Here is a 27,614-nt window from a genome sequence, read left to right as displayed (position 1 = left end):
GCAAACTGTAAAAACATAGAGATGGCAATGGAACAGCAGGTTGTTGAAGCTGTTAGCAACCACAGAGAAAATGATGAAACATCAAGCTTGTTTAGAGTTCAAATTATTGCTAATTGTTGCAGAGCATAACACGGAAATAATTTTGAAATAGCAAGCCATGCAAATTGGAAAATGATATACCGTTAAGCCTTGCTATTCCCAAGTAAAATTTCTCCAAATGAAAAACTGACACGTATACCAGTGAATTATGAGGTCACCTGCTCCCCCCCTGCAATGTGATAGGCCGTCCTCGGGCGTTAAAGAAGGGAGTGGCGTGCTGGACTGACATGATACAAAGTTAGAAAGGAGCAGCGTATACCGAGATGCCATATTTACAAGAACGAGTGGATTACCAAAATCGAGGTATATCATAGAATCGCTTAATAAATAAGAGAATGTCGTGATATGATGCAAGATTTGGAGGATAGGACAGTTGACGTGCACAAAAAGTTCAGTGCAGTCATGATCAACTTTTTCCGTCATGATTGATTATAATATATTTCATGTATTAGAGGTTTGAAAGAATTATTTTCATAATCTTATTTGACCCATTACAAAGGTAGAAGAAGGGATTCATAAGTGCTATTGGTGTATAAAGAATGTGACCTCAATACCATCAACAAAGCTCTATTGCCCACAGGTTTCCATAACCTTCACAAAGTTGTTTATTTCACCCATGGAACCATGATCCTTTGTGTGTGCTTAGGAAAGTACTATGGAATGTCATAATGGAGGCCATTATGTTGGCTTGGTAACCAGATAAATCATAATGCCATTCACTAGGAAGGAGTGAAAGGTGGGCATGCCGGCTCGTGATAAGACCTCCTGTTCCAAGGACTTTTTTTATTTTTCTAATGTGCCTCTTGGATCATATCCTTGGTGTGGTGGCCATAGTGGGAATGCCACTTCACTTTCTTCCTTATGATCATGGTAAGCTGGCTCCCAATGAGGACCCCTATCCTTCATTGACAAACCATGTTAGAAAATTATATAAACATTTTTCTTTTTATTACTTTTTTTCTTTTCTTTTCTTTTTTATAAAGTAATTTTCCTTATTTATACACAAAGGGTGGTTCAGCACTCCTTAAGAGTAGGGATGGTGGAAGAAGTCTTAACATCTCAATAGAAAATATGCCCTTAATTCTTATTCTCAATAGTGATCAAAGAGGATTATGAGATTTTAGAAGGAACCATCATGATAAAGATAACCAACCATATTGGTATTAGTAGAACAGTGACGGCAAGATAATCAATAGTTGTGTCCTTTCCTCTTTTCTCTTATCAATTCAGAGCAAATTCTTGTAAAGATAGTGAATTTTTATGTAATTTGGTGATTTCGGCATCTTCTAGTTATAGTTGTGTTTCAGAAGTGATCCGAATGATAAAATACAAAAAAAAAAGAAAAAGATAAAACAAGTGCTATGTACAAAATCACAAGCAAAAAATAAAGAAAAACTCGAAACTGTTGTGCACTAAGAAGAATATCAGCAAAGAAAACAAGCACAAGCGAAATAATGCAAAAATGTTGTGTTTTTCGAAAAAGGAACAGCGGAAAACGCAAGTGCTGTTCCTCCGCAAAAAGGAACAGCAGAAAACAAAAACGCGTCGTGCAAAACAAAAATGTTGTTCCTTTGGGAAAAGGAACAGCAGAAAATGAGAATGTTGTTCCTTCGGAAAAAGGAACAGTAGAAAATGAGAATGTGTCGTTCCTTTGGAAAAAGGAACAACAAAAACGAAAATGTTGTTCCTTCAGAAAAAGGAACAGAAGAGACAAAAATGTGTCGTTCCTTCGGAAAAAGGAACAGAAGAAATGAAAATGTTGTTCCTTCGGGAAAAGGAACAACAGAAAATGAAAATGTTGTTCCTTTGCGATAAGGAACAGCAAAAAAATGCAAGTGTTGTTCCTTCTGAAGAGGCACAACAAAACGGCGGAAATGCTATTCCTTTTGAAAGGAACAGCAGTAGTGCAAAAGTGTTGTTCCTTAAAAAAGGAACAGAAGAATGGTGAAAATGTTGTTCCTTTCGAAAGGAACAGCAAAGTGAAAATGTTATACAACTGCAAGAAAAAAAAATATATACAAAACAAAAGAATTATGTATAGTGTGTAAGAGTAGTCGAATTACTTAACCAAAGGTGAGGAATATTTCTCTTCCTCAACCAGAATCTGCATGTCAGAGTCTTCGCGGAGTTGCTAGTAGAAGGATTCTCGAGTAAGTGGTTTGCGGTATAATCGAACTCGGTGGCCGTTTGCCTTAAAGCTATGTCTGGATCCATCAATGGTGGTTAGAGTCATGGTGCCATTATCATGTACCTTCTGGATTTTGTATGATCCCAGCCAGCGAGTCTGAAGTTTCCCGGGAAAATCCTGGAACCTAGAGTCATATAGGAGCACCCAATCTCCTTCACGGAAGACTTTCTTTTTAATGAGGGCATCATGCCATTTGGCTCGTTGTTGTTGTATTAACGTAGTATGTTGAAGGGCAGAGAGCCTAATTTCATCTAGCTCATTGATCTGTTGTAATCTATTAGTCTGAGCCTCGTCTAAATCTAGACCGACCTCTTGTGCTGTTCATAATGTTTGTATTTCAAATTCTATTGGAAAGATGGGTTCCTTTCCAAATACTAGCTGGTATGGTGAATAACCGATAGTAATTCTCCATGTTGTTCTGTATGCCCACAATGCTTCTGGTAGTCTTGCAGCCCAATCACATATGTGTGACGCAATGGTTTTTGTCAGTATTGCTTCTATTATTTTGTTCGTGCTTTCTACTTGACCATTTGCCTGTGGGTGGTATGGAGTAGTAATCTTATGCTGAATATGATAGTTTTTTAGTGTGGCAGCAATTTTATTACCAGCAAACTGAGGTCCTCCATCCGTAATTATATCTCTTGGGAGGCCATATCGCACAAATATGTGGAACAGGAACTGTATGACAGAATCCTCTATAGCTCTCGGCAATGCCTCTGCTTCAACCCATTTGGTGACATATTCTGTTGCTACTAGAATGTATGTTTTCTGATTTGATGATGGGTTGATTGGACCAACAAAATCAAGTGCCCATCATTCAAATAGTTCAATAACTAGTTGTGGGTTCAGGGGCATTTCATCAGCCTGTCTAGGGCGTCCTGCTCTTTGGCAGCTGTCACAAGCTTGAACAAACTTCTTTGCATCTTTGAAGATCATGGGCCAATAATACCCTGTTTGTAGCACCTTGTGACTAGTTCTCCAATCTGCGAAGTTTCCACCACATGGTCCATCGTGAAAAGCTTTCAAGATGTCAAAAATTTCATCTTCACGGACACATCTCCTGATGTGCATATCTGCACCTGTATGAAACAGGTAGCCCCCAATCCAAGAAAATCAAGTACTACGTTGAACTATAATCTACTTTCGTTCATTGGGGGTCAGATGTTTCAGTGATTTTCCTATTGCTAAATAATTTGCAACATCAACATACTAGGGTGTTTTAACAATAACAGTGAACAAATGTTCATCTGGAAATTGATCTTCAACCGTTGTTGCATCCACTGGTTTTGGCATTCGTGAGAGAAAATCAGCTACATGATTTTCTTTTCGAGGTGAGTCCTTTATTATAATATCAAATTCTTGCAATAAAATCAACCATCTAGTTACTCTACCATTTGTGATTGGTTTATTTGCAAAATATTTTATGGCAGAGTGATCTGTATATAAAATAATAGGATATCCAGTGATATAATGCCTAAATTTATTGACGACATGTATTACAGCTAAAAATTCCTTTCTAGTCACAGTATAGTTCAATTCAGTAGGAGACAAATTTTTGCTAATATAATAAATTGCATATGGTTTTTTATCTTCTTCCTACCCAAGGAATGCTCCAATAGCTGTGTTTGAAGCATCTAATGAAATTTGAAATGGCAGGTCCCAATTTGGTCCTTGGAGTACTGGGGCTATTGACACAAGCTTTTTCAGATTCTCAAAAGCGCGATCACATTTTTTTGTCCAAACAAAGTCAACATTCCCTGTCAGTGCATATAAAGGTGCAGCAATATGAGAAAAATGTTCTATAAATCTTCTATAATAACCAGAAAATCCAAGAAAACTGCGTACCTCTGTCTGAGTGGTAGGAGTGGGTATTAACAAAATTATTTGAATTTTGGCCGGATCTACCTGTATTCTAGCTGCTGAAATATAATGGCCTAGAATAAGTCCTTCAGTCATCATCATATAGCATTTTTCATGGCTCAGATAGAGCCTGGTGGCAATGCATCGCTGCAGCACTTTTTCTAGTGTGTCTAATGCTGGGTCGAAATCATCTCCGTATGGTGTAAAATCATCCATATATACTTCGAGCCCTTCATTTATTAAATCTGAAAAGATGTTGAGGATAGCCCTTTGAAATGTGGTAGGGGCATTGCATAGGCCAAAAGGTAAAACTCTGTAGGCAAATGTTCCCCAAGGACAGGTAAAAGTAGTTTTGTCTTGGTCTTCAAGGGCAATCTGAATCTGATTGTATCCACTGAAGCCATCCAAGAAAGAAAAGAATTTCTTTCCTGCTAATGTATCTAATACCTAGTCAATGAATGGAAGGGGAAAGTGGTCTTTTTGTGTTGCTTTATTTAGTTCTCTATAATCCACACAAATCCTCCACTTTCCATTCTTCTTCTGTACCACTATAAGCGGAGAGACCCATTTGCTATCGAAGATAGGGTAAATAAAGTTCACATCTAAAAGTTTTTGAAGTTCAGCTTTTACAATGTCTTTTAGGTGAGGGTTAAGTCTCCTTTGTGGTTGGCGAACAGGTCTTGCATCCTTTTCTATGTAAATGTGGTGTGTACATAACTGGGGATCAATTCCTTTCATGTCAGGATAATCCCATGCAAATGCTTCTTTGTATTTTCTCAGTAGCTGGATTAGCTTGTGTTCTTGTTCTGGAGTCAGGTTGCCATTAATGTTTAAAGTTTTTCCTGGCTCAATTTCTACAGTTTTGCTATTTGATACAGAGGTAGTAGGTATTGTTTGATCGTGAGTATCTTTGAGAGGATCTTCTTCTAATTCATTATCAAATGTTGTTTCTATCATATGAAATTGCATGTGGGATCTAGATTTAGTCTGGCTAAGAAAGTTGTTAATGACATCAGCCTCTAATTGATCTTTAAAATCAAGGGCATCTTCTATGGTTAATGGGGATCTAATATTTTCAGTGAGGTATAATACAGGATGTTTGTTATTTTTCATTATTGTGACGCTTGGCTGGGCTAGAGGATACAAGGCTAGATTCTTGATATTAGCTCCTCTAGTTATGGTCATACTGCCTTGTCGGCAGCTAATATAAGCGTCAGCGGTTGCAAGCCAAGGTCTGCCTAAAATCAATGGATGTCCATCAAGTCGGTTTTTGGGGTTTATTATCAGAAAGTCGGCAGGATACTCCTAAGAATCAACGGATACCATGACATCATGTAGTGTGCCTTCTGGCCTAACCACAGATTGGTCAGCCAGTTCTAATAAAGTGGAGGTTGGTTCTACTGATGTAATGCCTAGTTTTTGACAAGTGGTGTTTGTTAGGATATTAATTGCAGCCCCTAAATCAACTAAGGCATTTGCAAAAGTTTGCCCATTGATTTGTACTGTTACTATTGGATTTCTTGGGTCTTCATATTTAACGGGTGTTTATTTTCCTGATAATAGGTTAGATAGGGTACCAACTACTTGGACTGTTGGGTTATTTGTTATTCTCCTCCTTGGCTTTTTTATACATAGCTATTTGATGGTCTTTTCATATATTGGGATGGCTTGGATGGCTTGGAGGAGTGGAATTTTTATGTACAGATTTTTAAGTTCTCCCAGAATGTCAAAATCAGGATGTTGTAAAGGTCGAGGTATAGTTAATCACTCTGGGAATGGAGGGGAAGATGTGATTACTTGATTATGAGTTTCTAGTCTGATCACATCCTCTTCTTGCAGTGGTTGTTCTATAGGTAACTAATTTTCAACTTGAGCAGTTTTATCTCCCTCTATTTCAATGATGCGCCCAGATCTTAATTGAAGGTCATTACACTCCCTTAGATCGGTTCCTATCTTTAGTGTTTCAATTATTTGAATAGATTGGACCGGTTTGTTATTCAGATTAGGGTTGGGTTGGGCTGGGAGTTGCAGTCTTAAATTAGATTGGGGGTTTTGTTGTAATGTTGGCAGTGTAGGTTGAGGGAGCGGAATGGTTCCTACTGGCTGATTCATCGGTCTTTGCCAGTTTGTCTGCCAGGCTTGACTCTGTGAAGTAGGAGGGGACCATTGCGTTGGATATACATTGTTTTGCCAATATGGTGGGGTATAGGGAAAATTTGGCCAATTGGGTTGGCTTGCTTGATTCGGCCATGGTGATGATGAAGGAAATGGTTGTTGTGACCAATTTGAGAATGGAGGTTGATTTTGCCACATAGTATTATATTGTTGAGCATGATATTGTGGTGGCTGAAAAGAAGAAGCTGGATCAGAGAACATACCTGATTGTCGTGGCTGCCATTGACGGCGCTGATTAAGTAGGTACATCGGTTCTGGCTCTTCTTCCGCTTCCTTGTAGACTGCTTTCAATCCAGGAAGTGAGGAACAGCTCTCTGTAGAATGGTCTTTTGTACAAATGGCGCAAACTTGAACCGCATCTAACGGACATTCTTTGTGGCTGTGTTTCTTTCTGCACCTGGGACAGAAGATTACCAAATTTTGTTCTGCCTCTGCTTGTTTCTGCTTGGCCTGCATAATATCAAGTTGCGTTGTCAGAGTCCCCAATATGTCGGTTTTGAAATTTTCTAATAAATTTCCAATTTCTGCACGAGTTACTCCTTCTGCAGAAATTCTGTTATCTCTTGCAAACCGATCATGTTCTGCTGGTTTTAGTCTTGTGCTGCCTCTTGAACTCCTGATACATAAATTAATAATGTCAGCAAAATTTTCCTGATAAATATCTCCTTTTCCCATAATATTTAGTGTTTCAATCCATTGTTCCTTCATTCCTCTAATTAATGTTGTTTTTAATACATTATCAGGTAAGGGTAATGATGCATAAGGAGATCTTTGAAGATTATACTGAAAACGCTCAACATATTCTTCTAATGTTTCATTTGGTCTAGCTACCATCTGAAATATTTCATCTTTTAACTCTCTAGACCTGCAATAATCCTGATATTTTTTTAAAAAAGACTCTTTCATTTGATCCCAGTTATTTATAACACCACCACCCAACCCCATAAACCATCTTAAAGCAGCCCCTTTTAATGTAGAGGGAAATAATTTCAGTTTCTGGGGGTCGGTGGTATAGTCATAACCTCTACACAGCACATCAAATTCAAACAAGAATGCATCTAGATCTTCTGATGTAAGGCCATGGAATGTAGGGATATGCTGGAGAGGAATTGCTTTCATAGGAGCATTAGTTGCAGTGTCCACAATGGGATATTGCAGTGTAGAAGTTTGGGTGTTTGGCTGGTTTTGGGCCATTTGGTCAAATATGTGCCAATAATCTTCTGGGATGTCTAGGAGGGTATTCCTAGGCTGACGAGGGGGATTGGATTTAACAGGAATGGCCTTAGCAGCACTTCCTTTATCTAGGATGATGAGAGTTCCTAATGTCTGGGGGGACTTTGGCTCTTGAGGTTCTTCAACTTCGTTATGAATGATTTTTGCAGCACTTCCCTTATCTGGGCTACTTAATGGTGGAATTATCCCAAGAGGAGATCTTGGTTCTTTAGTTTCCCCGGTTTCTCCTCTCCCTCCACAGAGGTTGCTAAGGTTCCCTTCTTACAATGATTTTGGGTTAGAATTCTCAATTTCTTGAAAATCTTGCTCTTCGGTGTGACTATGCACCTCAGCAAAGGCTACAGATGGTGATCCTGTGGCCTGAAGGGAACTAGTAGGTTGTCTAGAAGTAACTTTTCTAGGCCCTACTGAAGGCTGAGATTCTGCTTTCTTAAGGATTTCATCTATAAAGGTTGGTCGGACAAGGGTCACCAGCCCCTTAGCTTTATCAGGCTTGGGTAGAGGTTTAGGATTCTTTTCTGGCTTTTTTTGCTTAGTCGTGCACACAAATCAACTGCTAATTTCTACCCAAAGAAAACAGCAACAAATCTACAGGAAAGCGGGAAGGGGAGCAGGGTTATTACATGCTCCATATGTAGCTTCTTACCTTCCGTTTTTAAAACCCAATTCTCTCCTAGCAGGTTCTTACACTACTCTGGAAAAAGAAACAAATGGCTACACTCTTCCCCAGCAACAGCGCCAAAATGTCGAGCAGTAAAAAGGGTCTTTTTCACCTCTATTTACCCTACATTAATTGTCAATCCACGAATGATTTGTTATCTCAAAGAGTGTACTCAGTTTGAGGTGGTCATTTGTCAGAGTAATGCTAGTAGTATAGTGTTCTCAATACGGATGCTTGGAATGAAATCTATTTGCAAAAAGAAACCTAGGACTCAAATCATGCATTCAGAAAGCTCCAACAATTTATCAGTCAAGGGTACAGTAACGGTAACTCTTCCCTCTGTAAACTGATGCAATCAAAAAGGCACTCAAAGGAAGGATCATCAAACTAGGAACTAAAGCGTATGTCGATGTTCACTACAGTCTCAGACCTTCTGCACACCAAAGCAATGATAATCTTAAAATGACAAGAAATAGAACAACAAATATCTCTATTAATAGGATTGAACAACAAAACCTTAATCTACGGAAATGAATGCAGCAATAATTATAATCTACAAGAATTAAGTAACAACTTTCGAATTGAACAACAAACAGAAATGGAACAGTAGACTATCAGAAATAAAGTATAGAACAACAACTTAAATATGAATGTACAACAACCCAAGTTAAACATGCGACACATTTAACATTAAAAGGAATAGTAATCTGAGCTTTGATACAATACGCATGAATCACAGCTATAAAGTAACAGCGATTATAACGGAACAGCAATTGTAATGAAACAGCAATTCCGAATGAACAGCAGTCACAATTTAAGAATAAATCATACAGTAGTACCAATTTAGGAACATATAGTGCAGTTAAACTGTAATCGAATGGCAATCTGTAAGGAACATCAGTGTTATATCAATTTTCAAAAGGAACAACAATGTGATATAACGTTAGAAAGATAACATAGCATTCTTGTTGCAGACAACAATAGTATTTAACCAAGTATATATAACAGAGTTGATATGTAAAACAGTAAAGTGCGTCAGATCACTGAACAGAGTAAATGAAAGAAATCAAACCACATATGAATCAGAAATATGATATAGGAGCAAGTGATCCACCAGGGCCGGGCCCTTAGCCTCCAGGGACTCACTACTTAAGGCTACTCCAGAATCAATGATAGAACAGCAACCAGGTTTTTATATTAAAACATTAAACAGAGTTACAATGAATCGCTCTTCAAAGAGAGTCGATGATCAAAGTTCACGTCTCATGTAAAATTTCATGAAAATAATAATAGTTCTTCCTCCCCCAAGCTAATAGTGCTACCCCTTCTTATAACAGCCGAGCAGTGATACCAACAATGCAGAGGATTGTTAAGATAGCGATCCCTCAGGATCAAAGGATCCTAAGGGATTCGCCAAGCTGTTAATTTGCAGTTATCCTTTTGTTCTTTTGCGCCGATTGGAGATCTCCTTTTCCTTTTTCTGGCTGTTACGCTCCAATTTGGATCGCCTTGTTTGAACGTGGTTCCCTGTTAAAGGGATAGCAGTTAACTTGGTCTCGTTCTTTCCTTTGGGATGACGGTCTTCCGTTTTCTCCTCTTTCTGCATAGAAAAGGGTAATTATTAGTTATTTCATATTACATATAAATCTTCTAGATTCTATCATATTCTTTTGTCATATGCCTAGCTCATGATGTGAAAAGGTTGTGAGTTTTGAAGAAAAGATAACAAAGTAAATGAAAATAACATACCTTCTCCAGCGCCCAACAGTGAACAGGTTGTTTACTCTCACATTGTGAGGACATATTTGCAAATGGTTTTAAAAACTTCCAGCTAAGTCAATACATTCATGGAACCATTTTATGAAGGTATTTCTATCAGCCCATCAAAATTATAATTATGAATATTTGTGTTTTGAAATTGAAAATCTTTTCATGCATGAAGATGAGTATCTAGAGGAAATTTACACTATATTATGATCACTTTTCTATAGATTCCATCTCAGTTATTTACCTTCAAGAGAAGATTTGATTGACTATTTTACTTCTCTTGTTCCTTCTAATTATTCTTGCTGGTCAAGGGAGCCTTTAGGGAGACCGATGGTGATTTGTTGCATGATTTTTAAGGCACCATGGTGTATATGACCCAATCTCTTGTGCAAAAGTTCTCCAACATCTTGACTTTGCACATTTTTTACCTTTTTTCTTAATGCAGTGCAATATCCCACCTCAATTTTGTATAGGTTCTTCACTTGAACTCCAATCTGCTTCACTTTCTCAGTAGCTATGTGTCTCAGAAATTCTTTCCCTTTACTGAAAATAACATCATAGCTTCTATCCCCTAATACTGCTACATAGATTAGGTTATTCTTTAACCCATGTACAAACGTGACATCTTTGAGGTGAATAGGAGAGGCTTTCTCCCTCTCAAAGATGACAACACCAATTCCTCTAGAATTGTATCTCCCATCAACCCCATTTATATATTCACCTAGATATCCTTCTCCTTTACGCTACTTAAAAAGTCCTTGCACCCTGTCATATGGAACGAGGCACTAGAATCAAGGTACCACACAGTCCCCATAACAATGTTGGACATGCATGCTATTAATGTAAAGTCTAACTCAAATTGTGAAGCCAGTGCTTCGCCTCCTTCTCCTCTTGAAGGCTTCTTGGTAGAATTCTTGTGCGGAAATTTAGTTGCATAGTGCCCATATTCGTTGCAATGGAAACATTTTATCTTGCTCAAGTATTTCTTCTTGCGATTATTTTGGTTGGATTTAGGTTCGCTTTGGGTCTTCTTTCCTTTTCCCTTCTTCCCCTTTCCAACCAAGGAAAAAATTTCTTCATCCTCTGCTCTGGATGATTTTCCATCTCTGGCATTCCTCCTAAACTCTTCTTGAACCAAATCAAACCACAACCTTTCCCAATTCGATAATTTTTCCCTTCCATTCATAGAGTCCTTGTATTTGTGCCTGGAGTTTGGAAGGCCTACAAAATTTAGGCTCACTAGGCCATCTTCTACAACATTCACCCCAACCCCTCCAAGATCATCTCGAACTTGTGTAAACCTGGAGAGATATTGTGGAATAGTATCATTTTACTGCATCATCATATTTTGAAGTTTGTCTTTCATGGCCAATTTTCTACGGTCATTTGTTATTTTTGAATAGCTTAGTTAGTGTATTACAAATAGCAAATGGTGTCTCTTTGCCATGGATATTTGAGGCCACATGGTCTCTCACACCTTCCAGTAGAATTATCTTGGCCTTTGCAACATCCTTCTTCCATTGGGATAATTGTTGTGCATCAGACTGTGGAGGTTTGGAAATATCATTTTTAACATATTCTCACACATCATTATCATCAAGCACTACTTCCATTCGATCCTTCCAAGTTATGAAATTTGAGCTACCCTCCAGGGCATACTCCAATCTCAGTTCATTGAAAGACATTATCCCAATCTTGAAGAAAAATTGTTGCACTGAAGCCAAATTCAAAATTCCTAAGAGACAAGTTCAAAATATTGGTTCTAATGTGATTCTAGTGCTCTAATACCATGTAGAAATTGGATAGAAATTGCAACTACTCAAGATTTCAAACTGAAAAACAAGAGACACAATTCTACTCTAATGATCTTCACAATGGAAATCACAATTTAGAATAGTATGCATAAACATGCAACTACAAGAAAAACCACAAGTACATAGTGATTTCTAAGGGAACCCAACTGGGAAAAAACCCTCAAGCACAACCTGCAAAAGAATAATTGTTTTGTCTGCTGAATGAGAAACTATGGTCAACACCTATCCAGTTATATGCTCATATAGACTCCTATTTCCTTTTGAAATCCTTGAGTAAATTATCCCCTAAAAGATAGGAATTTCCTCCTATTTTCTTGAACAATTTCTGAAGAATGATTCTCTTGACCTCATGTAACAATCATACATTGAACTAGTATGCAACTCATGTTACATTGCCTTGTCATCTCCATTTCAACGGAGGAATTTGAATTTCATGCATGCATTAGCTATTTTTGGCTGATTTATCAGTTAATTGATAGATCTATGAATTAGAATGTTGTTCCACTGCACAACTGACCTTCAACTGACTCTATCAATAATTAGAGGTCAGTTAATTAAATATAACTGAAAATAATTGAACTAGATTGCTAAAATTTAGCAATCACGCATGCATAACTGAACTCCAAGCCCTGTAACTCGAATTTACAGAGCTAACTAAGTGACAAGAATCATGTCATACTAGTTAACTACCTCCAAGTTGATGTGGAAATTTGATTTACTCAATTTGACTAGGGCTAAAGTCAAATTGAGCCTTTCTTGCTACATTTTTTAACATATATTAAAGTATCAAATTGTTTCTTCATAATAAGACTTTATAGTCTGATATCATTTGCATAATGAACATTCATAAAACTTGAATATAATATGTTAGAGTTGTCTAGTGCAAGTTTTTGGAACTGTTGTACTAAAATAATTGCATTCAAAATTTATGAAACATAAGACAAGGGGTTGCATCCACATATTGAGAAATTCATGTTAAAAATACATGAATTTATCATACATAATATTATTATCAAATAAGGCTCGACCTTCATGGGGGTGATCCAAAACTTGTGTCAACATCTTGTTACCAATCCATACTCTTCAACTGCTATATCCGTACTTTTCCATTGCTTAACTATGCCTTTGACTTTGCTTTTGTGATGATCTAAAAAATGTTGGGTTGAATCGGATAGGTGGAGGATCTTGAGGTTACCATTTTCCATGTCTCCTACTTGTTCTTTTGTTGTATCATTCCTGCACTTATATAGACCTGTGACTTGGCTATAAAATTAGAGACTAGCTACAGAATGGCTTTGTTTCTATATCTACAACATTTAAATTTTTTCATTAAGGACAACATGAAAATATAAATAATGGACACTTTACCTTAGATTTCTTTGATATTTAACCCTTATAGCTCAAGACATGATTTTATATCAAAATGATGGCAATGAAGTGTGAAATAGTAAATATGGCAGGCTTCTAGGAATATGATAGGCATACTAAATAACAAAAAGGTGACGAAAAGAGTTTGTTTTTAGGTTCAACACCTCTACTACTTCAGCCTTTGTAGTTCCTTTCAAGGGTGATGTGATGGATAGAAGATGATATCCATAAAGTGCCATAAATGGTGACATTTTTCATGAGGTATTAAAGGATGTGTTGTACCACCATTCTGCCAAGGGAAACCATTTGACCCATTATGTCTATTTTTTTTTACTCGAGGAATCAACAACTTGGACAATTTCATACTTGCATGAGACAGGGTTGATTTTGACCACTACCACTATAACCCCTAGGTTCCTATGTATGCCCCTTTCACTAAAATAGGTAAGTCAAGTGGTTTTGAACCTTGAATCTCTTATTACATAACACTTCATTTTCATGACACTTTCCAATTGAGCTTCACCCCAAGTGCTAGCCTATTTACAAGATAAGAATCTCCATGGTAAAGTGGAGGTGTCACTTGCAAGAATTGAACTTAAGTGGGGAGGACCCCAATAATTCCTCCCAACCACTCAAGATAAACCCACTTAAGGAATTATTACTTATCATGTCACTCATGGAGACCATTGTGTCTGTTTATTCGATGCAAAGCAATGTAGATATACTTCTAAACATTTATTCACAATCTTTTTTTTCCCATCAGATTAAGGATGGTAAAATGAGTTGTAAGCCAACTGAGTACCCAAATAAGAAAATAATTTAGTCTGAAACTCACCAGTGAAAAATGGATCTTTGTTAGTTACAATAATATTTGGTATCCCATGTTGCTTTTGGATTATTTACGTTAATGCTTCTGCCACTATAATTGCTTTAAAAGTATGAGAGAGAGAGAGAAAAAAAAATGGGCGTAATTTGTCATTCAATCTACCACTACCATAATGACACACTTTCCTTCAGATTTTGGTAAACCTAAAATAAAATCCATTGAAATTTCTTCCCAATGTTAGCTTGGTATGGATAATGGATGAAGGATCGCTAGGGTCTTGATTGTCTCTCCCTTAATTTGTTGGCATACCACACATTCCGCCACAAACTTTTGCTTATCTTCTTTGAGACCTTCCCCAAAAAAGTCTTTCTTGATCCTATGATATGTCTTCAAGAACACTGAATGTCCTCCTACAGGACAAGTCTGTAATTCTAAAACAATCTTCTGTTTGAGTTGATAATTATTACATAAGTGGTCTTCATACCATAACAAATCATTTTTCCACATAAATTTTTCTACTACATCAGAGTCCTCCTGTAGTTTTTGAATGATTTTCCATAACTTCTCATCTTGCTCCCATTCTATCCTTTCTTATTCCACCCAACTATAATGCGGAATGGAAACAGAAAATAGTAAATTGTTTGTGTCTTCCTCTTTCCTTGAGAGTGCATCTATCACAATATGTTGTTTTTTGTTCTTCTAGATAATTTAAAAGTCATAAACCAACATGTTTGTACTCAATTTTGTTACTCTTTTAAGGATAGTATTTACTATAAAAAGTACTTAAGACTATCATGATATGATTTTAATTTGAAGTGTCTTCCTATTAGGAATAGACGTCATTTCTTAACTGCGTGTAGTATGGCCAACATTTCATTTTCATAGATGGGTCTACGTAAGCTCTTTCCTTTAAGTTTGATACTTTCAAAGGTAAAGGGCCTTCCTTCTTGAATAAAAATTGCACCAATGCCATGGCTTGAGGCATCACACTCCACAATGAAGGTTTTTGTGAAGTTAGGTGTCGCTAAGATGGGAGTTGTACACATAGCCTCTTTAAGTTTTTCAAAATCTTTGGTTGCTTATTTAGTCCAAGAAAATAATTCCTTATTCAATAATTTTGTTAGAGGTGCTACTGTTTGACCACAATTCTTGACAAACTTGCAATAATATCCTATCAATCCTAAGAATCCTCTAAGTTTCTTCAAGGTATTAGGGATTGGCCATTCCCTCATAGCTTTGATTTTGTTAGGATCCACCTTGACACCCTCATGTGATACAATATGACCCAAATATTCCACTTCTTGAACCCCAAAGGCACACTTGGAAGTCTTTGGATATGGTTGTTACTCGTCCAATAGTGATAAGACCCTATCAACACATTGTACATGCTCTAAATTAACCTATAATTGAATGGTCCTTCTACTACCTACTTTGAGAGATGTAACCTCATAGAAAGGTATTTTCATTCTCTTAGGCAAGAAACAACTAAGTTTTTTGGTACCCATTCTGATTAGATATTAAATCTTCATTTGAGAGTCTAATCATTTTTCCAACATCCCAAAAACTCCTAAACACTCATGTCATTCAAAAACTTGCCATCATCTTGATTGATTCTCCTTGTTAGTGTTAGTTAATTCGACCTGTCACCAGTGATCAAATATACTTTTACCAAGTTTTGTTAGGAGTCTCAAGTCAAATCTTATCATGTCACTAGGTTTTCAGAATAAAATTTGGCCACTAACTTGTGTGTCTAGGTCTACTACTGCTCCTTTAAGATTTCCATGTCTGGTCACTGCCATCACTCAGTTGGATGTGCCATCATTGAACAAATCATCATCATCATTTGAGTCATGACACCATGTTCTTCGTTCAGCTCAGTGTCTCGACTAGGTAATAACAAAATTGTTTCTAAGTGTAATTCACTTCAGATGATGTAATAAGTTATGTTTCAAAGCTGCATGAAATTTTTTTGTTATCGTTATATATTTTTTAGGTTGAGGGAGTAAATATATTGGACAACATCAAGCCACTTTTGAAGCTAGGATCTAGCCCTGCCAGCTTTAGAGAGGGATCTCTCTTTATGATTTAGCTTGGTTTTCAAGTTGATTTTAGGCTAGTTATGATTATGCTTGGTTGTTTATTTGAATTTGGTTGATTGGTTGGTTGGTTGATCTGATCAAATTACTTTCTTTCCATTGGAATATGGAGTCAAATAAAGCTGGATGTTGCACCAAATGTTTAAAAGAGTAATCATAGGGAAAGCTAGTTACATTTACTGGATCTTTAAATTGAATTATGAAATGGAGAAAAAGTGTGTTTCAGTAGTGATTGAAAAGAATTTAAGAATTTTTCAATCAGACTTCAGAAGAAAACATACAAATTGTAAAAAAAATCCAAATAAGGTGTTCAATTAACAAATCTTATTTTTCACATTTCCTGTTTTACAATTAGATTTCAGATGATTAACATGCAGAGAATAATAGTGAAAACAACAATTACAATAAGAAAAACATCACCAGTAAATCGCAACACAAGAATCCTGTGAAAAGTCTTTGTATTAATGGTGCTCCAGCAGCGTGGAAAAAGTACAGTGCTTGATAAAAAGAGTTACAATGATCAGGAACCGACCCTCAATACTTCGACTGAATGAAGTATTTAAACAAAATTTCCAAAAAAGATTACAATTAATGCCACATCGACATGGCATTCTATTATTAATTTCAAACTAACATAATTGAGTAATGCGACCAAAAGAGGTGAATTTGGTGAAGTGATCTAGACATCTGGCACTGCTTTGGTGGAGAACAGTTGCTGAGTTGCCACGATTTGGGTGTTGCACTGGTGTAGCTAATCTTTTCTTTAATCCTGAAATTCACACAATTTATCCCACCGCTCCTCATCTGGAATGGTGATTTTTGTTGCCTTATAGTAGATCTCATCTACCTCGGTATATCGAGCAAATGTGGGTTTTACTACAAAAATATGCTTTATCTCATGTTGGATGAAACTCATGTTGTTGATAGCTTCGAAAAAATCTCTCCCTGTCATAGCACCTTTAATGTGGGAAGACTTGGCAGTATCCTTTGCAATGTCTTTAATCTTCTTCATATAATCTTCCTCGGTCATCAGTTTTTCATTGATTACAAATAAAGAAGGCATACCCTTCTTATTTAATACTTCTATTATGGTGAAAAATCTGTTGGTTGCTACCTCCAAATTGTGACATTTTTCTGTAAGCTGCACAATCAAATTCTTCTTTGTCAGAACTTTATTCACTTCTAAGATTGTTTCTGTCCTGCTATCTACTCCCAAATCATCCAATTCATATATGTATTTATAATTGAGAAATTTGATGATGTTGTTGGTTATGGTAGGCATATCTCCCAACTCAGTGTTGATAGTGGAAATGGCCTGATTGGCTCTCTCAATCAACTCTTTCTGTTCAAATATAATCTAGATACATGGCCAGATTTCATCCATGGCTTCAATAATATTATTCCATATAACTTCCTTGACTTGAGCCAATGTGTGGCCAATAGAGGACTCAGTTGTTGATTTCCTCCATGCTTCTCTCTGTTTTTGAGCTCTCTGTAGCTCGGATGCATGGAAAGTTTCAACCTTTGTTTTCTGGTCTTGCAGAATATTAACCTGAGCATGTAATCTTTTAATTTCTTCTATTTGGAGAGATATATTCTCCACTACACTTGCCAATTGATCTACAGTAGTCCCTGTGTTTGTTGTAGAATATGTATCTGTAGGAATTACTGTAAGAGGCACTACTTGCAAAGGGACAATAGACATTCTGGCAGCTTGTTCCTTTTTTGTTATTATTTTTTCCATCTTTGTTTCAATTTGTTTCAACTATACCTTATGTTACGTGCTAATCTTCATCATGTCTACCTTCTGTGACTCTGTTTCGTAAATGTCCTTAACGCTGCTATGTCAGTATTCTTCTTTCTTACGAGCTCTTTTGTAGCATTGATATTTGCAGGATCATACCCTACTTTGATTACCAAGTCCTCCAAAGCTTTGATCCTTGTGTCTTTAGCCATTGCAAAGACTTTCTCCATCTTCAATTGTGACTGAACATTAGCTAAATTAACCTGAAATTTAGAGAAACTCATAGCATTTTTAGTGAGTGTAGATGAAGTCATTTAGTAAATCTGTTTGTGCATCTCCATTTGGTCAATGGGATGTATGTATTTTACATCAAATTCAAATGAATTCTTCTTGTAATCTGATGTTGCCTTGGGTTGTGGGATCTCTGGTTGGAGGAAGGCCATTTGCATTTTTCCTTTCTCTGAATCAAAGGCTGACAACAGTCTGTTTTGAGAACTAGAAGTCTGGTTCCAGAACTAAATATATGTGTTGATCTTCGAGGCCTCATTTCTCACTTTAATCTCTTTGAATATATCGAATATGCTCTTTTCTTTATCCCCTGTGGTAGATGTGCTAGTTTTCATAACCTGTTGTTGATCCTGTGAAGTTGTCGAGGTGGTAGGAGAAACAGTAGTCTACTCACCTACTAGTGAGGAAAGAGGCATTTCTTTAGTGGTGATAATCTCCTCTTGATCTGAATCCTTGCTTAGCATTCATTTCTAATTGATCTTGGTCCTCTTCCTATACATGATATTGAAGTCTTCACCAGGAATTTCAATCGCTGACGATGACTCTTCTTCTTTTTTCCTCTTTCCTGTTTTCTCCTATGTGAGAGGACTTTGTACTGTTGAAGTTGACTCCAATTGTTCCTCTACCTCCTGCAGAGTATTTCCTATCCATTCCAGCTGGTCCTTGTATCTTTCAATCTTTGGTCTAGGTGTATGAAAATAAGGTGTAGATTTGTTCTCTACCCTTAACTTGGAAATGACCCCTGATGGATCATATGACCATGTGAAACTAAGGCTAAACTACATTTCTTTCAGCAATTTGTCTGCTTCTTCCCCTGCTGCCCTACTGTTGCAAATAAAAGGCCCTATTTGCATTTTGATTTTGAATTGAGATTTCTTCTTGGCAGCTACAAAATGAATCTCATCCATATTGAGCATTTTCCTGATGTATTCTAAAGAAAAAATCCTCATTGGGAGGTATTTTGGCAGTTTGTAAGGGGCAAGTTCACACCCAAATATCCTTAGCTCTGTGTAATTCTAGTAAAGATACCAATCTCCTATCTAGACTTGGTTTGATAGCTGCAAAATTTTCCTGATTTCTTCACTGATTCTTGACTCTAGAGTGCTGCTTAGGAGACTCAGTGTTGGATGTGCAAACATTTCTATGAATTATTTGTATGAATACTCTTTTTGCTCCTTCAATACCAACGTAATCCAGAAGATGATTGATTTTTGATTTCCCTCTTCATCCAACTTTTGTAAGGCAAGCTTGAGGTTGTCTCCTTGAAAATACAAAAACATATACACTAACACATAAGCATATTTAAATACTTCCTCAGTGTGGAATTTGACAAACTGTTCATGGATCGAACCTGCAAGGAATTGGCTGAAATTGAACAAGATGGAAGGCTTGGAATCTCTGGAGAAAATGGAAAGAAATCCTATAATTTCCTAATCTACGCACTGATATGAGTAATAACCAAGGAGGTAGGAGATAATTGTAATGATTTTCTTCGCTCTGTCGGGGAGAATGGAGGATGGATAGGGAGGATTTTTCTTGGGTAATGGGGATTCTTCAGTGAGAAAAAGCACAAGGGTTTTGCTGCTTTTTGCAAAATATAGCTTCTGTATAATTCAATCAGTGCTTCATGAGAGAAAAGAGTGGCATTCTCTATTGGGTCTATGGATTGGGCAGTTATGGTGAATAGGATTTCTCTAGTAGGGAAAATAACAACTCTTTGACTAGGTAGGTAACAAGCATGAAATTTCTTGACGAATTTAGGGGCATTGTGGGTGCGGGGAAAGATATAATGGGGAAAATTGGATTCCCATAATCCAATATCGTCAGATTTTTCAATGAATTTGTCTTCAAGCCAACAATACATTTCAAATAGATCGAATTCACAGAGGGTTTCATGAATTGTGTAGTCTTTGTCCACCAAAGGAATATGGTGAAAATCAATCGGAGGGTGGATGAGAAGGCTCACAGGTTCTTCGTGTCCCTTATCTTTTGGAGGCATGATTGGATTAGGTTGAGTACTGGTGAAATTTGGATTGTATGGGTTTATAGTGTACAGAGAGGAGCTTCGGATTTGAGCAGATAAGAAAACAAAGGTAATGGATGGCATGATGGTTAACTGGTGTGATGCTCCGGTGGGTGAAACTATCGCAATTCGAATAGCAAACGTGTCACAGAAATATATTATTAACAAATTATGATATCGGTAAACTGTGAATAGGCAGAAGAAATGGACTTTATAAACATTCAAGCTTTTCCATTGATGGTGGTGTTGATCCATTACATAAATGGTTAAGTTATTTAATTACTTAACGGATTGATTTTGGAGGGAGTGCATGTGTTTGGCGAGAGAAACAAATAGATGAGGTGGCGAAGAGGGATTTACGGCATCGTAATGGATAAGGCAGTGGTATCGCATGGCAGAGAAAACCATTTTCAGAGGGGGTGGAGGTGGTTAATGATTTTGGCCGAGGGGGGTGCGAAATAATGAAATGGCGCCATGTCGCAATGGGAGTGGGTTTGTATATCGCCCATTTCGGACCCCCCCCCCCCTCAACGATAAAGTTCGGATGGTTGGGGGGGGGGGGAACGTAATAATGGTCGTCAGATATGAAGAGGTGGGTGTGGATGATGGGAAAAGTGGCGGCATATTATTGTGATGTGACGGGCGTATGGTGGGGTAGGGAAATGTATTTAATGTGATATGCAAGGGAATGATTTAATGGGTTGGTGAAACTTATGAATAATGGAATAATATACCAAATATTATTTGATATACCAAACTTTAGAGTAAGAATTTAATCCCTTTTCCTTTCTTCTGTGCATGAAAATATATTTCAAATTCAACTTATAATAAAATTTTCATGCTTATCTTGGAATCATCATTGTGCTTCTACCTACCCTTTCTCATTTCAATTCTTTTTCTAAGCTAATATTTTCTCTTCTTGCTTTGGAGGGTGCATTTAAACTAGCAGACCCAAATCACTTTTTTTTAAATGAAAATCTACCTTATCCTATCACTTATTTCGCCATTGATTCAGATTAAACTATTGAATAAATTTTATTTCTACCTAGTTACTGATTTACCAAGATTAAACTGTTTGGTAAATATTTATTCACTAACCTATTCAACACAAATTTAAATGTGTTCAATCATGATTAAACTATATAATTTGAACTGAACTTTAGTCATTGTGGAATTCAAAAACAATTTGCACACAACCTTATTTGATAATGAACTAAAAGAACTAACTTATCAGTAGTGGTATTTATACTTGCGACACTTTCTGTATTATTTTCTATTTTTTCTTTTGTGGGGTTCTTATTTCCTTTTTTCTTATTTATCTTTTTAACATAGCCTCTTTTCATTTTCTTTTTTCATATATTTTTGGAATCATTTGAATATTGAAATTTATATACAATATGAAATTACAAATACAAAATACTCAATCACCTTGAGATCCTATAATTTATAGGACCCTAACAGTCTCTCCAGCTTGTGATGGCACTTCTCTAAGTGAAGTGTCAAGAACATATGATCAGTAGCCTTGAGTACTCCATGTTTGTAATGTCTTCATCTGATTTATTTGATGTTTTAAGATACTTTTGGTAGCTCATCAATCTAGGCTTAGGGCCTTCACTGCGAGCTTCAACCTTTGTTAATAAGTTACCCAATCAAAACCATAACGACTATGATATTTACAATGATGTAAGCAAAATATGTAGGCTAAGAAAAGCAGTGCTTCAGCATCCTACCATTGACAAGACCTCTGGGTATATCTGCTCCATCTAGCTCTTTAAGGAAGAATGCATTATTTCCCCTAAAATCATGAACAATATATGGCCCGTTCCAAAGACTATCAAACTTGCCATGTTTTCCTTTGTCCTCTCTCCGGAATCCCATCTCAAAACTTGGTCCCCAATGTTAAAGTCATCAGTTTTTGTTCTTCTGTCGAAGATCTTTTTAACATTTTCTTGAATAACTTGGGTCCTGTTGTATACTTCCTCCCTGGATTGTTGCAACTGGATAGTTTGATTGGTCCTTCTTTGTACATCATTGGGTTCAACTTGTACTTCTTGAATGATCTTCATGACTAGAAATCCTAAAGAGGATGGAAAAATTGCATCCATTATGTAGACCAATTGGTATGGTGACATGCCAATTGATTTTTTAGTAGGAAGTCTGTTAACCCAAAGTGCATTGACCAACTTGTTATGCCAAGATTTTTGGTTGTCTTCTAACATCTTTTTGATGATGTTCACAAACTTTTATTTGAGGATTTAGCTGTTGTCTTCTAACATCTTTTTTATGATGTTCACCAAACTTTTATTTGAGGATTCAACCAACCCATTACCCTAAGGGTAATAAGTTGTTGAATATCCCAAATTAATGTGGTATTTATGGAAAAATTCAACCATCTTTTTATATTTAAAGGTTGCAGCATTATTAGTGATGAGTTTTCTATGACAGGAAAATCTAGAGAGGATATTAATCTTGAGGAATTTAAGAATGATAGCATCAATGGCAACTCTGGAAGGGGTGGCCTCTATCCATTTGGTAAAGTAGTCAGTGGCTGTAAGAATCCACTTATGTTGGGCAGAGGAAGAGAGATGAGTTTCACCAATGAAATCCAATCCCCATTGCTATAAGGGGCTTTCAACGGAGATAGGGTTTAATGGCAGTGGCAACATTTTTTGCTTTCCTTCAAAAATCTAGCATTTATGGCAAGAGGTGACTTGTTTTTGAATGTCAGGGAAAAGGGTAGACCAGTAGAAACCATATCTAAGGATTTTATTAGCAATGGTTTTCCAATAAAGATGTCCATCGCAATCTCCTTCATGGAATTCCTGCATAACTTTTTCTGCATCATCCTTTAACAAGCATTTAAGTAAAATACCCCCAGCATCTTTCCAATACAAAACATTATCTATAATGAAAAATTTAACTTCTTTTAACTTCAGAAATATTGCCTTTTTTTTGTCAAACTAGGAGAAGCATTTAAATTAAATAAAACATAAAGCAAGTTTGCATACCAGGGTGAGTTCATAAATGCCTCATCAATTTGTGGAGTCGTGTGTTCCTCTTGATTATCTAATGAATCAATCAAATTAATATCTAATGCATGGAAATTTTACTCAGCCATCAATTTGGCTAGTCCCTGACCTTTGATTAACTTGGTGGGCTTGATTTCTAAGTCATATTCAAGAATGACAACAATCCATTTGCCTCGTTTTCCATCAAGTCCATTTTGTGTCAAAATGTCTTTAACCACTACATTAGGTACATAAGCAATAATATGGGAATGAAAAATATATACTCTAAAGTCTTTTATTGCTTTAACCAATGTAAAGGCCTATTTTTCCATAATATTGTATTTCAAAGATGCATCTCTTAAAGCTTTACTAAAGAATGCAATAGGCTACTCAAAACCTTCACTGTTTTTCTGCAGTAAAACTACTGCAATAGTGTGTTCAGAAGAAAAAGAGAAGATTATGAAATCTTTTGTAAAATCTGGGTTGATCAACACTGGTGCTTTGGTCAATGCATGTTTAACTAAATCAAAGGATTATTTAGCCTCAATACTCAACTTGATTTCAGAATCCTTTTTAAGCATGTTTGTTATGTTTCTAAGAAGTTCTGCTAGGTTAGGAATAAATCTCCTTAGGAAATTTATTTTACCAATAAAATACTAAAGCTCTTTGATGTTTCTTGGATGACTAATTTTCAATATTGCTTCAATTCTACTCAGATCAATCTTAGTCCCATCCTTGGAAATAATGTGACCAAGAATCTTTCCTTCCTCAAGGCCAAACAATGTTTTCTTAGGATTTAGTGAGATGCCAAACCTTCTACATTTTTCAAACACTCTTCTCAGATGTGCTAAATGTTCCTCATCAGTTTTAGAAAATACAGTGATGTCATCTAGATAAATCACAATCAAATGGCCAATTTCATCAGCAAAGGCAATATCCATTGCTCTTTGGAAAGTGGCTCCAACATTCATTAACCCAAAGGGCATTTTCACATACATGAAAGTTCCCCATGGAGTAGTGAAGGCAGTTTTATCCTGATCATCAGGATGCACTAAGACTTGGTTATAACCTGAGAAACCATCTAATAAGGAAATTCTACTAGACCCTACTACCTTTTGCAATATATGATCCATTTTAGGTAAGGGGTAGTTGTCTTTAAGGGATACCTTATTAAGATTTCTGAAATCAATACACAATCTGATTTCTCCATTTTTCTTTCTAGTAGGCACAATGTTAGACACCCATTTAGAGTATCTAAGAGGAAGTATAATTTTAGCATCATACATCCTTTTTACTTCTTTCTCAATCAAAGGCATCAGGATAGGATTTATCCTACGAAGTTTTTGTTTGAATGGTTTTTTATCTTCCTTGATTGGGATTTTATGTTGTATGATACTAGTGTCATATGCTTTTAGATCCTCATAACTCCAGGCAAAGACATCTATGAACTCTTTGAAAAGAGCTATGTATCATTGTTTTGTGACAATAGGAAGTGATTTTGAGAGTTTTATCATTTTGGGATTCTACTCACTACCTATATTGCATTCTTCTATGTTTTCCCCTATGGGTTATATTTTTGGCTTCTTTGCTACATCATTAAAATCAAAAAGTTCTTCTAACGAAGCTAGAACCCTAGGCAAAACATTATCCTTAAGCTAAAGTACTTCAAATTCTTCTTTTTTTGGATCTATTTCATGCAATTCTAATTTATGTACATCTTTATTGACTGAAATATTTACATCAGAATCATCAAGTTGTTTATCTACACTAACATATTCAACAATATGATTTTCTACTTCACACTCTAAATCTATGTTGTCATCTTCATACTCATCCTTGGATTGCAAAAAACTTTCAATTTGTTTGTCACTTCCAAATACTTGCCAATGTCTCATATTGTCAGGTACAACTGGACGATGTTTAACCTCCACTATATATTGTCTATTGGGATGAGGAATTTTACATGTGCTAGCTGAAAAAGCTAAACCATTAGCCAAGACATTCTGATTTCTGGGAATGACAACAAGATCATATTCTACAAAAGTTCCTAGAAATTCAAGCACAACATTTTTGTAGGCTCTCAACCTAGGATGTTTGGCAGCATACTCTCCCTTGATATGTATTATAATTAATTCAGAATCCCCATGAACAACAATTCTTTTAGCACCTAACCTCTTCAATAATTGCAATCCTAAAAGAAGTGTCGCGTAACGGTTTTGGGGCTCAAAGCCTGCAAGTTTGGGTAAAAATATGGTAAAGGCTCTGCAAGGCGTGCAGAGCGCAAATTGCAATGAGTCAAGTCAAAGCGTTGTCTGCCCAAAAATAATGTAAGAAAATAGAAAGCGAGTCGGCCTGCCCATGGTCCACGAACCATGGAAATGTATAAATAGAGCAAGGCTCTATGGTTAGAGGTCAGTTTTTAGTAGTTGTTTTTGATCTTGAATTTAATGGGTTTATGAAGAAAGAAATCTCAGAGCGTCTGTAAGTCCGAGTGAAGGATGTTGGTAGATAGATAGAGGCTCTGTAGCTGTGTGCGCAGAGGCCTGGTAGAGTCTGCAGCTGTGTGCGCGGACCCCTACAGCTAAGTTCGCAGGGTGTATCTACTTGTACCGAAGAGAAGGTTAATAAAGATAAGGATTTCTGAAACATTGTGTGTTTTCTTGCGGATCTATCTACTGCTTATGTTCTGAATTTATGCATTATCTGTTACAATTGCGTGCAAGGGTTTTTAGTGTTAAATGTTTTCTTAAAGACTGTAACAAGAAGGTCCGTTCTGTAATAATTTCATTAATAAGAAAGTGCATCTGCACGGATCTACGTGAAAGAGAGTGGCGCGAGGTCGTAGAATGGTTCGCGACCCCTACAGACCCCCTCAAGACATCCCAGGGGTGCGGAAACCTGGTTCCAGCACCCTCCCATACTACCTCGGGTGAGACTTCAGTCCACGCTCTACGGACTATTGCCGAAAGGGCCGGTAGTGTGGGATTTGTTTGGCTAATACACTTCTATACCTGGGTCAGACCCCAACAAGCCAACAAATGGTTCCATTGCCAGGACTAGGATCTGCCTAAGGGATGTCTGATGTCGGGACGCTGGAACCCTGCGAAGAAAGAACTTGAAGATTGGTTGGATCAGAAGCTTCACGAGTTCGTGGTTCAAGAAAAAAAAATCTGCGGATATCAGAGGAAAGGTGGTTGGATCATTACATATACACAGAGATCCACAAGATCTTCTTCGCGTCATTCTCGACAGAGTTGTACAAGTGGATCGTGAGGCTAGCTAACAGCGTGGGAAGGTGCAGACTAGATCAACCCATTGTGTGGACTCCAAAATTGGTGCGCAGGCTAGAAGCATCTGAAGATAAAATCGCATGCGCAGTAGATCACTGGTTGGATCAGATAATAGGAGGGTTTATCACTGAGTTCGCAATAGACACAATTGTGAGTTATAGTGAAGCAGAAAGGCACTTTCTCCAAGGACCGCGGGGTAAGTACATCAAATCGTTGAATACTTGGATTAAAATGTTGTTATGTGAAAAATGGATTATGCACATTCATTGATGTCTGGTGTAACGCAGAGCGGAAGAGGCTACCGAGGAATTGAAGGATTAGAGAACAGTCCTCTAATTTCTATTTCGCGAGAAAGCGAGGAAGAACTCACAGGGTTCTCTCCAAGAAGCGCAGTCCTGTTGATTAAGCAGCGCATTCCACTGAGACCACCACCATCCATGCCATCACCTACTTCACCTACATCAAAACCATCTTCACCTACCCCACCTCCGCCATCACCACTGGTTGGGATGGCAAGTATAGTCAAGTTTCCAGTATTTAGAGGCATAAGAAATGAGGAACCAAATTAGTTATGGTTCGTGGTAAAGGCTATATGGGCAGCCCAAGGCGTAATGGATGATAACATAAATAAGGCTACTCTAGTTAGCGCATTTCAAGACCGCGTGCTAATGTGGTATATAAAGTACTCGAGAGATCACCCGAATGCGAGAATAGCGGCGATCCAAGATGCATTGAATAAAGAATTTAGTCAGCCAAAATCAGAGACGTAGTCGATCATTGGATTCAAGGAGATCGCGATGCTACCTGGTGAAACCCCGTGGGATCTGGATTAGAGATTGAAGAGTACAATTCGTGAAGCTAATAAGACGTTAAAAGATGCGCAACACTGTGCATGGTTTGTGGCATCATTAACACCACATCTGAGGACAGTGCTATCACAGCAAAAGATCTCAACCCAAGCCGAAGCATTAGAGACAGCAATGAGGTTGCACGAAACTCCAATACAGGATCCAAGGTTGGGAGTTCAACAAATCCACGCGCAGATACAAAACCTATGCTTAGAGATGCGAAGTTTGAAACAAGGTCAGGCACCTCGGTCAGAGGCGCGTGAAGAGGTGTGGTGCATCAAATGTAAGGGCCAGGGCCATGATAAGGATCATTGTCCGCTCTTCGC

The sequence above is a fragment of the Pinus tabuliformis genome, chromosome 2_1 (assembly GCF_031772625.1).
Source record: "Pinus tabuliformis cultivar Carrire ecotype Pingquan chromosome 2_1, CPIR1, whole genome shotgun sequence".
NCBI classification, from domain to species: domain Eukaryota; kingdom Viridiplantae; phylum Streptophyta; class Pinopsida; order Pinales; family Pinaceae; genus Pinus; species Pinus tabuliformis.
Note: the sequence above shows the minus strand (reverse complement) of the source record.